Below are 16713 nucleotides of genomic sequence, written 5' to 3'. Positions count from 1 at the left end.
GGATCTTAGTATGTCTTTACATCGCTGGCAGCGATGAATAATGTGCTTCCAGTAATAAATAACACCTTCGCTCCGATAGACCACGGCAGGTTCACTGCTGGTGTAGGCTCCTCAATTCAGCTGAGGTATAAAAGGTTGCGCCTGCTTACACTACCATGGAAATTAGCTGTATATCTGCTAGGAGACCCGTGGAGGGAGCAATGCCATGCCAGAGGAAAAGTCTTTGTTTCCAAAAGTGAGACAGAAAAGCATCAACTACCAGTCCCATCATAAAATCACAAGACCAAAGGATCGAGCTCTCTTCTTCAGTATAAATTCAGGATAAGGATATTCAAGTCTGTGCTGTTACACAGAGCAATAGGGGCAGAATTTGGCCTCATGCACAAACTTTCTGCCACACCTTTAGGACTGATGCAAGGCTCAGGCCAAGTTAACATCGAACTTCACGAAGTTAGGATGCTTCCTGAAAAGTTCCTCTTGAACTTGGAGTCACCATGCTTTTTTTTTTTTTTTTTCTTTCACTTTTTTTTTTTACTCTTTTCTCTAAGAAGTCAACTAAGGGCAGAATCTGGGAAAAATTCCCAACCCATCAAAGCACCTTCCTGAAGTCATTTCTCCCTAAGGATGCAGAGGAAATTGCGGCTTTCAGATTGCATTCGTCAAGACAAAACTAACATCAACTTTTATGGAACTAAGCCACAAGGAAAACTTGTATTGATTTCACAGCAGTAGTGAGAGCAGGTTTTCATGACAGAATAAGACGAAGTCCTGCCTATTCTTGCGCACAGTGTACTGGTGCAGTACTGCAGCTGAGCTAGTCTTTAAAATGGACGTTATTTTTCCTACTGCAGACAGCCCTGTAGAGAGCTAATCTCCTAATATTGTAGTGATACATTTGAGAGAGATTTATTTTACCGTCCCCTAAGTGCTTGCATAATTCCCCTGTATTAATTCCATGAAAATTCCCAAATTTGCAATCCAACAATCTCTCATGAGATACTAAGGTAAAATATCCTTCTCCTTATGTGTGAGCTTGTGACCCTCATTATTAGAGCAAGCTGGGCCTATGATTAGAAGAAAAAAAGAGCCTACCACTTGAGCTAGAGGAGAAAGAATCTAGATTGGATTCAAAATCTGTAGTGCCAAATTAAAGAATTTCCCGAGAAGCTCTCCCAGATAGAGGGCTGTATCTTCACTTGCTATGGAATAAGAGCAGGGCTCTCTGCAGGCACAGAAAGCTTTCTACGGATACAGCCCTGTGATACATTTAAAGAGAATGAACCTCATTCTTAAACCTATCTAAAAATGTTAGTGGAATCATGAACACTGACCTTAAAATGAAAAATGATTTGCAACCTTTGCAGAGGTGTCTTTATCATAGTGCCATAATTTAAAGTATTTTATCCACTCAGCTACACAATCTTACCATTCATTTGCAGTTGTCATTTTACCTACAAAAGAGTTCACCTAATATCCCCCAAAGCAAGAGAAACCTACCGAGTATTACAAGGGGAAAGTTATTACTAGTATATTATATAGAAAGGCTGTAAAGTTCAAACAGAGGGAGTTGTGTGTGCACACCACATTTCATGCAAATTACACTTAATAGTTTAACACTGCATTATATTTTGCCTCCTGAATAAAAATGCTTCTTTAGTTATTTTTCTAATAATCTATGTAACTTAGGGGAACTAATTAAGGCAAACCATTTCCAGTGTGACTATTTAGCTGCCTAAATCAAGTGGCCTGATTTTCAAAACTGCTGAGTACTGAAGCTACAGTAGATACTTAGTGTCTCTTACTACCCGTTCATTTTTATGTGGTAAATTTAGGAGCCCTACGTGAACTATCTATGTGATATTTTTTAATTGTTTTAAATGTAAGTCCGTAGCTCATAGTAAGAAAATTAAATCTGAGAAGCATTTGTAGTAAGTTTATTTCTCCTCTCCCTTCCCCCCACCTTTCCAACTTAGCTATAGGAAAAGATGTCGACCTACAAGACTTTCAGCGTGAAGGTGTTTCTGTAGCTGCAGGGAAATGCTGATATTACTTCTTGATTGCAAAATGAACATGTGAAGCATAATTAATCCACATACGGATAAGGATGTCTTCCAAGACTGGAAATGGAAAACTAATCAAGAGTACATATGACACACTGGATCCAATACACATGCTTCACTAGGACTTCTTGGCTGCCTCACATCTGGCCGGCTTGGAGCGCAGGCAGAGCCGCACATGACTGCCTGCCCTCTTTCATGGAGACAGACGCTGAATTGAAGCCTGACTGTGGCTGTAAGGCTTCAGTTTCATCAGCTTAGTGAGTGCTAAAGTATGGTTTATCTTGCCTGGACTAGAGTTTTTGAATATATTAATTTGCTTCCAGAGAAGTAACACCATCCAGTAGGAATATTTTCAATTCTAAACTTTTGGCTTGGTCTGTACACAGATTTTGTACTGATGTAACTAACAAAAGTGCTAGCATGACATTTTTTTTTTTCACCCAGGGACATCTCCCACAGAAGCAAATCCCTGCTGGCAACTGACTTAAAAACCTCATACTAATACCTTACTTTGAAGGGCCAAACTGACTGCTGATACAGATGCCATTCTCATTGACTTTAGCAGGGGATCTGCTTTGGAAAGGATGGAGGTGTCATGTTTTATACCACTGCATTGGCTACTGGAAGCAGCTGTGTTTTCCAGTCACATAGAGAATTACTGCAGTCTCAAAGAGGGTGTTGAGGTTACCATGGCTAGGCACCTCCAGAAAGGTTTAGACCTGGTTCCCCAGGAGCCTATTTATCTCATCAAAATGTAGATGAACACGATGACAAACTATTTCTTCCATGCTGGATGCCATACCTTATAGAAAGATTTACAGAGCTGGTTGTAGCAGGTGCTTTGGCTGTGCTGTTTACTGCTTCAATGAGAGACCAAGTAAGATTTTTATATTCCTCTCCCATAATATTTAATGAGCAATATTTATGCTTATGTCAGAGATATCCTTTGAGCCATGATTATTGGCTGCAATTTTACAGTCTAATGCAATGTCCAACTTCAATATTCACTGTTATGAAGCACTGTTACTAGGCAGTGGTCCTTGTCGACTGATCTTACAAAATGTAGAGAGCAGTTATGGTTTAGGAGGCTGGAAATGTCTGTGAATGTTAATAGTGAATTATGAAACTGTTGACTTTTCGTGTTCTGAATCTGAAGAGCAGCCAACCAAAGCGATGTGCCTACTATATATATATATGTATAAAAATACACACATGCACATAAACAATACAGGTATGGAAACAAAATTCAACTCTGTAAGTATGTGCTGAATCAAATATACTAAAATAAATCTCAGTTACGTTGTCTCAAAAGTGTTGCATAAATAGAAAAGTGCTCAGACATATTTGACCCTGCTGGCAAGGTACCATGCATCAGCTGCTCTGTAATACCTCACTTGAAGTATCTGACTCATCAGTCATGCTACTTCCCTTTTACAATGGGCCAAGGGATGGGTATAATCTTCCATCTCATGGGTGGCTATTTGTTGGGCCCCATAATGCAGGCAGGAGTTTGAGCTCTGTTTCTGAGGGAAAGAGCTGACATGAGGCTAATTCAAAGGAAACATAAAGGACAAGACCCTGGTGGGTCCAAATCACTGTAAGTATCTTAAAATAGAAATTTGCATTAGCTTAAGATGAGGGCTGATGTACTTTGAGAATGCAGAGCCTTAGTGGAGCAGGGGGTCTTTTCTCTTTAAATGTCTGTTACCTGTTGCACGTCAGATCCAATGAGCACTTCAAGATGCAACTGAGGGACAAAGATTGCAAAAGTACTTCAGGCTTCCCCTGAATAATCATCTTGGTAGGACTGTGTTCGAGGTACAAAACTTCCAGAGATCTTTGCAGAGAGAATTTTAATTCTTCCCATGGAAAGACAGTGAAAAGAGAGTAGGGAGTGAGCAATACTCGTGCATGGTTTGTGAGAGGGTGAAGGAGGGGATCTCGCGCCAAGGAAATTGTCAAATCTGGAAAAAACTGTCAAAAAGGGCTTTCACACTAGCTTTCTTTGGGAGCACTATTCTTCAAGCAAGGTCTCTTGAGGCTGTATCACATGATTCATTAGAAAGAATTGGAGGTAAAGTAGTGGCAATGATCTTTGAAAAAAGAAGTCAAATTTCCACTTCCCATTTTGTCATAAGCTGTCAGAAATTGTTACACAGTGCTATTAAACAGCTGTTGCCATTCTCCTTAATGATGGATGAGGTAATGCTGGTAGAGAGCCTTGCGCTCAGTAGATCTGTGAGGTGTGATGGAAGTCCCCCTAACCCTCACCTCACAATACTGTGAAAACTTCCCCCTGGAAGTTTTTTCTTCCTGAATTCAAGGAATTACAATTTTATTCCCTGGGATATTCCTGGGCTGGATTTTAACACTTTTCTTGCAGAGATGGGTGCTGTCACCAACAGCTGTCACTTTGGATGCTTCCAGGTCTGGGTGAGGAGGCAGTAGAGAAACAGGAAAGATGATGGTGGGAGAGGAGGGCACTTGGACTAGTGGAAGAAGTTTTTTAATAGCTGGTCCTAGCAACTACTTCCAGCATGATTTTCTTTGGCTTTTGAAAGCAACAGTTCTGTAGTGGCATCTACACTCTGTTAGGAGACTTGGAGAGGAATTAAGACTGTACTTTAAACCAGATCTCACTGGCCTTTGTTGACATCCTCTTGATGCCAGCATAGATCAGAAGAGAATCTGATCTTAGGGCTTATAAAAAGCCCCCACATTTCTAAACAATTTTTTTTTTTTCGGGTAGTTAAAGCTGGCAGAGTGCTGGTGCTACCTCAGAGAGAACTGAATCAGTACATAGTCACTTGGCTCCACATTCCTTCTGCTCCTCAGGCAGCCAAATGACAGTGAGAGCGGGAGGGAGGAGATATGATGAATGTGTTGCAAAAGCACCAGAGTGCAAGAAGATGGGAGAAGAGGCAGGAAATTCCCTGCTTCAAAGCACTACCCAGCAAGGACTTATAGCTCACACAAAGTTGTGCAGCTGGGGCTGTTAGGCCACATCTGACAGAGGCAGTTTGGAGGGCTACACAGAGTTGCTCAGCGCTCACCCCATTACATGAGCCCAGCTGATGCTACAAGGCTTGTATACCTGAGGTGTCATCAGTGCTGTCATCCCACCGACAAATGGTCCCAGCCAGCAGAACCATCCTCCCACTTCGGTTGTCCTCCCTGCGGTAGCTGAAGGACATCTTTTGTTGTAAGGCATTGCTAGATATGTGTGGGGCAAGCATCTCTCACTGCACATGGCCCTTGTGGTGGGAAAATGCAGTGGACAGCTGAGTTCTTTAACAAACTCGGCATCTCCTGGGTTTGTGTACTGTGAGGACATTTTTATACCTGAAGGCAAATATTAAGTATTACTTTCCAAGAGTTTATATTCAAAAGATTCACAGTCATTAGTTTATATGGACTACCAGCTCTGCATTTCAGATGCTCCCTTCATCACATGGCTGCATAGGAGCAATTGTTAGGACACCTCCACTGCTGATCCACAGCAAAGGTGGTCCAGCAGAGCAGTGGACTATGCAAGCTGAGACTCTTGAGAGGAGCCAGACTCACCCATGCTGCCATTGAGGACAACCTCTACTTGCACAGTGCAAGGGACCAAATGCTGGTGGGAAGAATCAAGTGTTTTGAGGCGTCTCAGAGGAATATTATAAACAAAGCAGAGTAAAAAGAAAGGTGTATAAAATGTCTCAACAGTGCCTTTTAAGTGAGTTGCCATGTGTTATTTTAGCCAAGTCTTTATTCATTTCTACTTAATGCTGTATGCTAAAGGTCTCAAAGCTGCTGGCAATACTCAGTGGAATAATTTTAAAGCAACCTTAATAGAACAAGCAGAATAAAGGATTGTTCAAATACATTCTAGCAAGATAGCTTTTTAATAGAATATGTTATCCGAAACACCAATGGCTGGGGCTTGTGAATGGAAAAAATCTTCCCTGTGTTTAATTACCCCAGCCTGTCTTTATTTCCTTCTCATAATTCTAAATACTGTTTGCTTGTGCTGGACATAGTCCAGTCGGAAAGTTGGTATTTGATCAATGATGTGTCCTATTCACAGGCTGGAGGTCCAAACAGGATGACTACAACCAACCATCCTGTCTGACCTCCTGCATAATGTAGGTTATGACATTCCACCCTGCAAGGCCTGCAGTGGAAGGAATTACTCTTTGCTGCTATTCTGGATTCAGGAAAGCATTTCTATTTAGAGCAGTACTTAAGCATGCACTTAACTTTAATAATATGCTTAATTCCCATTAAAACGTGTGGTTAAGTGTGACTCTCAATCTTTGTAAGCAAACACTATGGGGTCCAGTAACTTGGTCATACTGAAAACTGACTACCAGTGCAAAGTGAAATCATAAGAGTTTATTCAAAAAAGTCAGATGGCTTGCTATTGTATCTCCAGTCAGCAAGTGACCTCCAGAGACTTCCGATTTGCTTGGGGATTTTCAGGTCTATGAGCATTCAATGGTGTCGCCAGTTGCAGTATGAAACTGCTGCAGGAAACGCAAGTGATATCCCCTTCCATTTCACTTATTAGAAAGGCTACATGAATCAATAGTATTTCATTAATTCAGTAACAACCTCTGCTAAACCTCTCAAAAGACAAGAAAGAAAAGAAGCTGATTTTGTCTTAATTTCCAGGGTTTTTTTTTTTTTCACTTGCTTGGAGAATGGAGAAAATCTCTGCTGCACCATAATACTTTACCTAATTGAGCTCTTAGATTAATGTTTAAACTTCATTTGCAAGTCCATTACCAAATCTAATCAGTTACAAAGGTACCATTAAGGAAGGGATTTTTTTTTTTCCAATCCACTTTTAATTCACATTCCCCCCACAACTGTCCAAGGCCCTGGCAGTGACTGCAAGCACTGCGTTATAGATATTGTACTTATACCAGGAGGGGAAAAGAAACCACAGAATATTATCAGTGGATATAATATACAAAACTACAAGGAGTTCATGTGCTGGTATGAGCCAAACAGGGATTGGTTAAATCTTGGATCTACTGAAACTCAGTTATCAAAGGAAAATAATACTAATGTTCAGCCTTTTTTAAAGTGATGATTTAAAAGAGAAGGTGCTGGATTCATTGCAATGAAGGCTTTATCCTAGATCTATTACCTGCAATAGATGTGCAGTACAGTCAGCATTATCCACAGCATCTTCCAGTGTACTGAAATCCTGGCACAGCCCAGAAGTTTCATGTCTGCTTAATTTTCCATGCTCATTTTCTCCTCAGCCTTGTTGCTAATAAATCCCCTTCATGTTGCAAGTAAAATATTCCTTTTGAGCTACACATCAGAATAAGACCACCAACTTCTCAGTACATGGGATAGCGGACAATATAAATGCTAGCACACAGCTGACCTGACCACAGTTGAATGGGTGACTTCAAGCCAAAGACTGTCTCTCCCATTACCTAATCCTTGAGACATCCAGACTCCCATCTTCATCAGCACTTAAAAAAAATAAAAATCTGGATTTTATTTTTGTAACTGTTCTCAGAAGATAAACAAAGCTGAAACTGAGACATAAAAATCAGCAGTGTGATATTCTGCAGACATCACTACTTTCAGGGAAACAAAATTTTTGCTGCTCTGTCCATGTAATTGGGGAAAGCTCTGCCTACCCAAGGTGGTTGGACCCTGGCTTTGGGAGGGAGGAGTGTTTAGACATAGTTGCTAATAATCAGGTATTTAGTCACCTCTTCTAAAATCTCCAATTTACCCAGCCAGCCTAGTAATCTCTGCGGGAAGCAGTGGTTGGGAAGGCATTTTGCTGAGTCCTGAGGCGAAAGTAACTGTTGCTACAGTGCAGATAATATTGTGCTGCGCTGGTTTGTACACTAAAATGTGCAGTGCGGCAGCTCTCAGAATTGCTGTTTAAAAGGACGTCTTCTGCTGGTCAAAGTGTCTTTGATTAAGACCAAGAGAGGCATTTCCACCAGGCTACTTGGCTTAAGAAGCACGTAGCATAACACCCAACATGCTGTATGGAAGGTGTGAGGTCTCTTCCACCATGTATCACTGGCCTGCTGTGCACCCTTGGGTACCTCTCTTAGCCTCACTTCTCTGATTTGACAAACAGCAATGGTAATTGTTATACTAGCACTTACCTTTGTAGAGCACTTTGAGATCTGTGAATAAAAGAAGTGCTGTGTAAGTGCTTCTGCTATGATATGCTACTGCCTTTCTGATTCCCTATATAGAAAAGAACGAGAGCAAAGAACAAAAAAAAAAAAAAAAAAAAGAGAAGCAGGTAAGAATGATTAATAAATATGCAGCCTATGATGGCCTCTCTCCCAAGATAAATGTAATAGTGACAATGAATGCAGAGGAGGAGAGGGGCCAGCATACGGCAGAAATGAAAGTGTAGACAATACTGGCATTATATCCACAGATCCTTGTCTCCACGGACTTCAGTCACCGCTGTGTGTGTGAAGCTGGTCAGAAGAATCCCCAGCAGAGGTATCTGACTACACACCCTTAACATAGGATCACTCTACCTGTTTTAAATGTGAAGAAAAATAAGGAGGGAGAAAGAGCCTCCGGGTTCAACATCAACAAGATCTAAACTGCTTGACATTCTTGTTCTGAAACAACAGCTCTTAAATTATCAAAGCCGCTTTTTTTCTCCCCAGCCCCCGCCCCCCCCAAGTGCCCTGCATTTTCCCGTGTAACAGTGTGCAAATATTTTAAAAGCAAATACCAGGGTGTGGGGCAGTGTGTGTGTGTGTGTGTAAATTGGCTACCTGAAACTGATAAATCAATTTGGCACAGAGGCAGCAGCTATCACTTCTAAATGGGTATGAGCTTTCTGAGGTTTAACAAGTTGCAGGGGTAAAATTCTGGGGATTGACTGCTCCAAGGGTGAACAGGAAGCTGTGCTCACTCACCCCGTGACATTTCTACCTGCTCCACTGCCCACATTACTGGGACTGTGCCCTAATGGAGGGAGTTATACTACGCTGCTGTATAGCAACAGTCCATGACAGTCTGCTAACAGTATGTTTGGGGCCATTACTTAAGTGATAATCTCACTGCTTCTTTGTTTTATGAGGCAATAATCTGATTCCCATGTGCATAAAATGAGGCCAAAGGGTAAATAGTTTGTTATAATGAGGGAACAACATTAAGACTGATGAAAACTAGAGGTCAGTGTTATTATTTCTGTTATGACACCCATTCATTTAATAATCCTTGTGTTATATCCTAACGGCAGGAATCCATGTCCTGGCTTTTCAAGGCAGTATCTGTCCCCTAATAAAGGCAGATATTATCCTGCTGTCTCTCCTATCTAACTCAGCTCGCTCTCAATATGGTTCCTCATTACCATCAGATCTGAGAGACTCACAACATGGCTTTGTGGTGAAGAACTGCTGGAGAGGGACGAGAGACACTGAAGAGGTATTCTCTGCATGGCCTCAAGGCACAGAGCTATCAATGGCAGGACAACCAACTCATCACAGGTTTTCTAATTCATGATGAGCTTCCCACTTTGTGGACTCTCCTTCCTTTCTGCTGCATATTTTTTCCCTCCAAAGTATCTACTCTCTGCTGACAGTTTGTCATTCCCGTCTGAGAAAATATTCCCAGTAGGAGTTAATGCATCAGTGATGCATTTCTGTAGGTCATGTTTTGGTTCCACCCCCCGAGAGACACAACAAAAGCCTAGCTAGTTTACTTAGAATGGGCATGAACATAGCAGTATTACAGGGTTGTCTTAATTACAGAGTAAAATAAGTAGTGTCAGGCTTTCTGAATGGGCAAAGTTTCCATGTGTAATAAATACACATAGGTAAGTATAACTTCATAAGGCAGTTAAATAAAAATATTTTTATCTAGAGAATTTATTATAATATACAGTCTTCAAGTGCCCTGGATCCACCTGTTCTCATCTTATTCTCTTGTCTTGTCACCCAGTTAACCTCCTGTTAGGTAAATCCCTTTTTCATTTTAATACTGGTACATAATTTCCTGCCTGTGGAATATATTAAGTATTATTATTAATGCAATTATCTTAATAATTATTATTGATGCTTTGCTGGCTAGGAGAGGTAAGTATGAACTACTCCAACGCTATGGTGGAGTAATGTACATAGAACAGTAGATACAACTTTTTACATATCAGCTATAGGCAAGAACATTATAATAAAACCAGCCAGGTAATAGAAAACAACTGCTGAAGAATAGGGGCCTTATTATATGTTTTCCAACTCATTTAATGTACAGTATTCAGTACTACTGCTACTAACATAAAAAAAGTTCTTACTGTTACTAATAGTGAGAAAATTTGATTTACATTTCCCAGTGAAATCAGCAGTAGAGCTGGCTCTAACATTCCACATCTTTACTTTGCTTAAATACATTTTTTTTCAAGTACACCTAAAGGCCAAGTTTTCAAGGAGATTTGATGAAGCAGAGAAGCAGGTATGACAGACTGTCTATACTTAGCCTGTACTCAGGGCTAAACTGTAACAGTCACTCTATCACCCAACAACCCCTCACCAGCCAGGAATGAGAATCAGGAAAAGGAGTGAAGATCCATGGGTAGAAGTGAAACAGGTTTAATGAAACAGCACCAATACCAACAGAGACATACAGAGTTATACTTAACCAAATGAATATCCAGTCATCAAAAGTGACCAGGGAGCAGTCCTTAGGAGAAGTCAGAGGAGGTGGAACCCCAGCAGGAAGCCCACAGGAGCTCCCCTTCCTCAGCAAACCTTCTCCCTTTATAATGACCATGACATTATGGTGTGGGCTACCCCTGTAGCTAACTCAGGTCAGCTGCCCTGGCTGACTTGAGTCTGCCTAGCATGGCTGGGCTGTGATTCTAGCCCAGTCAAACCAGGACACAAACAAAAACGAATATTTCAGAAAAGTGTGTTTTTATTGTAGGAGTTAAATGAAAACTACAGGGATGAATTCCCTTCCGGTCTTCTAGAATACTGTCCCTTGCTTTTGGGGAAAACAGGGAAGTTCAAAAACCAAATTGTTTGGTAATGATACTATGAAACTGAACCTTATGATGGAAGTCACTCCCCTCCTAGTTGTGGAAAAGATACTATAACTACAGAATAACTTGAACCTCAGCAAAATATAATTTGCTCCAGAAATGGGTAACAGAATTTTAATGTAATTTTAAGAAGCTTCTGGGTGGTTTATAAAAAAAAAAAAAGGGAAAAGCCTACAGAGTGCAAAATCTGAACCAATGCAGCCAGGCTCCCCAGCTGTGCATCCAGATCTACACCAATGTAGTGAAGTCTATTCTGCTGTCTGAATGTGAATAACAGAAAGCTGCATAATGACTGTCTGAATGTCAGTGAACCTGATAAAACTTCCACTGGAAAAACTCTGTGAAGACTCCCTTTAATTTCAATGGTCTTGGAACTGGGCTTAGTATTTACTATTTATCACAGATAATAATAGGAACCTTCAGCTGATTTGCTTCATTTGCTTAGCAAATGAAGATATTAATTTGCTTAAATGACTGTATTGAAAGCACAAATTTAGAGGGAAGGAAATAAAGAAAATGTGTTTTTCGAGCCTGCTGGTAGGAAAGAATTTAGCAATGGGAATCCCCACAAAAATAAATCAATTTCTTGCCCTCTAACAGTGTTACTAAGGAGGAAAGTCATAACTAAAGTAACAAACTTCTCATTTTTAGAAGCACCCTCCGCTCCTCTCTGGATGCCAAAAGCACGAGTTCATCCTTTCCCAGTTGACAGTATCTCTCTGTAGTACCAGAATTCATTCCTTTTATTCACTGATACCCAGAGGTTAAGGTGAAAAAAGATCATTAGATCATCTGATATAACCTCCCATGCATCACAGGCCATTAAATTCCTTGCAGTTATGTCTGTAATGAAGCCAATAATTTGCATTTGGCTAAGGCACAGCCTGATTTGAAGATGCCATGAGATGGAGAATGTCTTGTTTCTTTGGTCATGTGTTCCAGTGGTTGATCACCTTCACTAAAAAAAAAAAAAAGAAATCCTCAGTTTTCTAATTTGAATTTGCCTGGCCTCAGTTTCCAGCCATTAGTCCTCATTACAGTTTTCTCCACTAGGCTGGGGAACCCTTCTATCTTCTGCCTACAACAAAGGTACTTCTGTGCTATAATTCAGTCCCTTCAATATGCTTTTTGATAAGCTAAAGCACTATCCTCTTGCATCTCTTGCTGCAAGGATTTCTCTCCTTTTGGTGTCCCTTTCCTATTTCAAATATCCTTTAAACATGTGGACACCAAAACCAGATGTTGTATTCCAATATAACTTGCCCCAGTGTTCTACCCAGTAAAATCGCTTCCTTAGTCCTACTTACTAATCATCAGTTTAGAAGTCCCAGGGTAAGACTGCTCATGTTTTATCACAGAATCGCCTTTAGAGTCCATGTTGAATTGCTTTTCTGCTATAATGTTTTTCAGATCCGTTCTTCAACAAGATGAAGTCTGTGACTTTGGCTTGATTCCATGCTACTAAATGAATTACTTTACATTTCGCTGCATAAAACCACATTTTGTTAGAATGATCCAGGATTGCTATGCTCTTGGTCAGTTTGTATGATTGCTCTGTCCTCATCATTGTCTTTATGTCATCTGTGGAATTTATTTGCAGTGATTTTATATTAATTTCCAGGGCATTCATTTGAGATGTTGAATGCCCTCCATCCTAGTGTTGATGCTTGCAGAAACATTGTAGAAGCCCCCCAATACCATGTTATACAGTTACTACTACTTTTTGAAAGCTTAGTAATGTGTTTCCCAGTCCACTGTAGGCATATTCTGTGGAAATTTTATAGTGCTAAATTTAAACAAAACAGCATGAAGTACTATGTCAAAAATATCAGCTGGTAAAAATAACTATATAGATGTAATATATTCAGACATAATACATTCAGGTTTGTTTGACCTGTTTTCCACAACATCTGTTGACTGGCAATAATTATATTTTGGTCCTCTAATTCATTATTAATTGAGCCTCGTGTCATTATTTTCTTTTTCTCTTTACTTTTTTCCCCTGGGATTGAAATCGGCCCAGCCAATCTGTACATCATGTGGTGACCCTGGAACCTTAGGGAGACATCTGCTAACGGCCAGCACAGCAGCTATGCAATTTATTGTCTGATGCATGTGCAAATGTAATACAGGGCAAATCTCATTTATAAAATGAGTTCATAAAACTTCTGTAAAATTTAGCTTTGTAGCAATTGAACTTACAGATGCTCCTGAAGATCAGGCACAGCTTACCATAAAATACCTGAGGACACAAGCTATTGATCCAAATGTATAGGAAGCCAGCCAGGACTGTGGCTTATATGGTCTTGGGATGCTTGCAGTAGCTAGCACAGGCCCATGCTGCGACTGAGGATAGCCTCTCCTATATCACACTAGGACTCTTTCCAGCATCCAAAGCAGACAAGACCAGGGCAGCATTCAGGTAGCACTCTCTTCCCATAGGCAAGAAGTCTTGCACAGCTCCTCTCAGTACACCTTGGGTGGGCTTTTCCTGCCTCTGTACTGCTTGACACAGAGATGTATTAAGAACTTGTTTTCAAGGCTGTCAGTCTGGCACTGTTCACGAGGACTAATATGATGTTTGCTCTCTCTTCTTCATCCCAAAAACAAGCGACACAAAAAGTTAGCATTGAAAATTACAAGGTGGCCAAAGACATTAATGCCTTCATAAAACTTTATACACATCATAAAACATACAAGCAGTACTTATAGGCAACTGACAATATCTTTTGCCCTGTCCTCCTGATAAACAGGCGTTAGCATCTGAGGTATTTTTACTCTGTGCTTGAGAACAAAAATGTAGTGATAAAACCAGAAAATCCACACTAGGAAATAAACACTAATGTTCTTTAGTATATTGAATAAAAACAGAACTCGTTGAAGCCCTATACAATATGGATAGCTGGTGTACCAAGAGTACAGGGTTTTCCTGGTCTAGCTGGAAAGAGCAAAGTTTCCTTTTTTCTTGTTACTTACCTTTATTCCCATGAGTATCCAATTAAAATTGCTTGGATCAGGACTCTGGTTTGTTTGTGGTGACACTGATAGAGAAACTCTAACTTACAATTGGGCCTGAAGCATGGTAGTAGGGAACCACCAAAAAGGTGGGCATGGTACACCTCCTGAGAGCCTATGTGATGGCATGAGTGTTGCATAGTACTGTACGTAGCTCCACAGATGAAGCAAAAGAAAGCCCAGTGGTTCGGGCCAGGGGATTAGAAAACTATGTGGATAAAGATGAAGGGCCATATTTTGCCTTGAAATGACATAGACGGTATGTGCTCCAGATGATGATGGACAACAGGAAGACAAGAGGAGAGAAGTGGCTGAAAGGTGCTACTCCAGTCATTGGCCTTGCTGCCGGAGGTGCTGTGAGCTTGTTTCTCCACCACCAGTCTCATTTGCATTAGACAACAAAGCTTTTTGTACTTAAAAAAAAAAAAACCCTATTAGCAATACGGTATCACAAGGTCAGCTGCAATCATATATGTTATCGGTGGTTATCTGGCAACCACATGAAACAACAATCTCTTTCCTCACACCAGCTCTGCACTGCCTTCTTGTGTAGCAACTGTTTGCAGATGAGGAGCTGAGAGTGGTTTTATTTTTCTTTCCCTCTGTGCAACTCTTTTATGACTTGCACAGCCTTATATCTTGAAAAGTAGCTACAAAGTTGGTCCATTCCCATGAACACTTCTGAAGGCAATAGGAGTGGAAGTGCTGCTGTGGGAAGCCCAGCCATCCCTGCACCCTCTGCAGGCTTTAAACAAGATGTTGGGCCAACAGTTACATAGGGGTCAGAGAAAGGAGTGGTGATGGCCTTCCCTAGTTCTTTCGTGACTCCTCCAAGACACACTCAAGTTCCTACCAGGCAAGATGTGGGCCAGACCTACCTAGTGTTGGTCTAAGATTGTCTCCAAACAGCAGAAACACCCTCCTGGCTCAGCTTCCCTGCTCCAGTGTGGAGACAAATCAATTCTTTGCAACAGATTAAAAAAAAAAAGATGTAATGTAGGCCAGTCTTCCTTCTTCAGCAGGCAGTACACGGAGCATCACAGGTGTTGCAGCTCCAGCTTCTGCTGACCTGCGGCTGTCCCTGGAGGTGAGGTGGGTGGCGGGGGCCAGTGCTGCCGGTGTGGGCAGCCCCCCCGTGGTTTCTGTAGGTGTGCAGTCTGTGCTGGGACTGCAGCAGCAAATTCTTTTCATGGGAGGGGCAGGAAACGACACAGTGGAAAGCAAACCATTCACTGCCGTCAGGGTTTCATCTCCTTACAAATAAGATCTTTGTTTATAAATGTGGCTTCATAGTTCTGTGAGAACTGGTAGAGTTCCACTTTCAGGAAAATATTAGTGATTAATCATGAATACGTAAAGGAGGATGAGACCTCTGTGGTGTCTGCTGAAAGACAGCAGTGTTTTGCCATAGCTGACAAAAAACCCCAAGCCCACAGCCTGTGGATGCTTACTCCAAAATTCCACTTACCCACAAACAAGGAACACACCACATAGCTCCTGTCCAAACTTACCCAGAAAATTGCCTCCCCCCCAGTACACAACCCTGGGGATTCTTACCCCAAACCTCCCTTGTCTCCCTGGCAAATCAAGGGGTAAGGGCTCAAGAGATTTGCCCAGTTTCAGTGAAACTGCACAGTAAACTTTATTAATTTTTCCAAGGTAGGAATTAGTATCTGTTCTTCCTCCTCCTTCCTCCTCCGTCAGCACCAGCTGCTACAATGCATATTGCCCTATAAAACACTTTCAGTTGGATTCTGGTGCCCTCAGGTGCCCTTCTCCTCCCCCCTCCTCCCAGATGAACACCTGTGAGAGGCAGATGGTACAGATAATCCAGAATATATTTCTTGAGTCCATGTAGAGAAGCTGCCAAGCTGCTGATTTTTTGGCACCATGCCTTGCGGCATCCATAGCTGGTGAGAGACGCAGATGCCGCCTGAAAATAGCTGAAGAGGAAATTCTCCCAGTGTCTCCGGAGGTCCGGGGAAGGCGGCTGCTGCTGCAGGGTTTGCGGGCAGACGTCCCGCCGGCACCCCTGCCAGGAACGCCTCACGAGCAGAGCTTCCTCGCTCACATCTTAATCAGTCCTTCCTCCGGCTCTTCTGCAGCGGGCTTCATGGGCCCTGCCTTGCCTTCGCGTAGTTGAGGGGGAGAGGCTGTTTTCAGTCGGACATGGCCTGGCAAAGGGAGGAAACACGTCTGCAGGGAGCTAGGAGCTGTTGTTTCTGCCAGCAGATTTCACCTCCATGCACACTCAGAGGCTGCAGCAACAGATATCTCTGTTCATTTGTTTTCATAAAAGATAAGCACATATTTATGTCTGCCAGAGGTACAATATGCACCCTCTTAACCGCTGAGCTTTGTCTGAGTGGTTGCACAGGGAGGTTGAGTCGGCGTCCAGCCATGCAGGTGAGAGAGGGCTCCCAGCACGACCCCACACCATGCTGCATCCTTCAACAGGCACCATCAGCAGCCCTCTGAACTTCGGCAAAGGGGTCCCCAGGACAAACCACCACCATTAGCGGCTCAGCTCTTTCCTGACAACAGAAGTGCTTTTCTAACATGTGATTGTGCCTGGGAAGAAGCCTGGTTCACAAATGAAGAAAT

The sequence above is a fragment of the Leptosomus discolor genome, chromosome 7, assembly GCF_034619465.1.
Source record: "Leptosomus discolor isolate bLepDis1 chromosome 7, bLepDis1.hap2, whole genome shotgun sequence".
NCBI lineage: Eukaryota > Metazoa > Chordata > Aves > Leptosomiformes > Leptosomidae > Leptosomus > Leptosomus discolor.
This window is presented reverse-complemented; position numbering follows the sequence as displayed.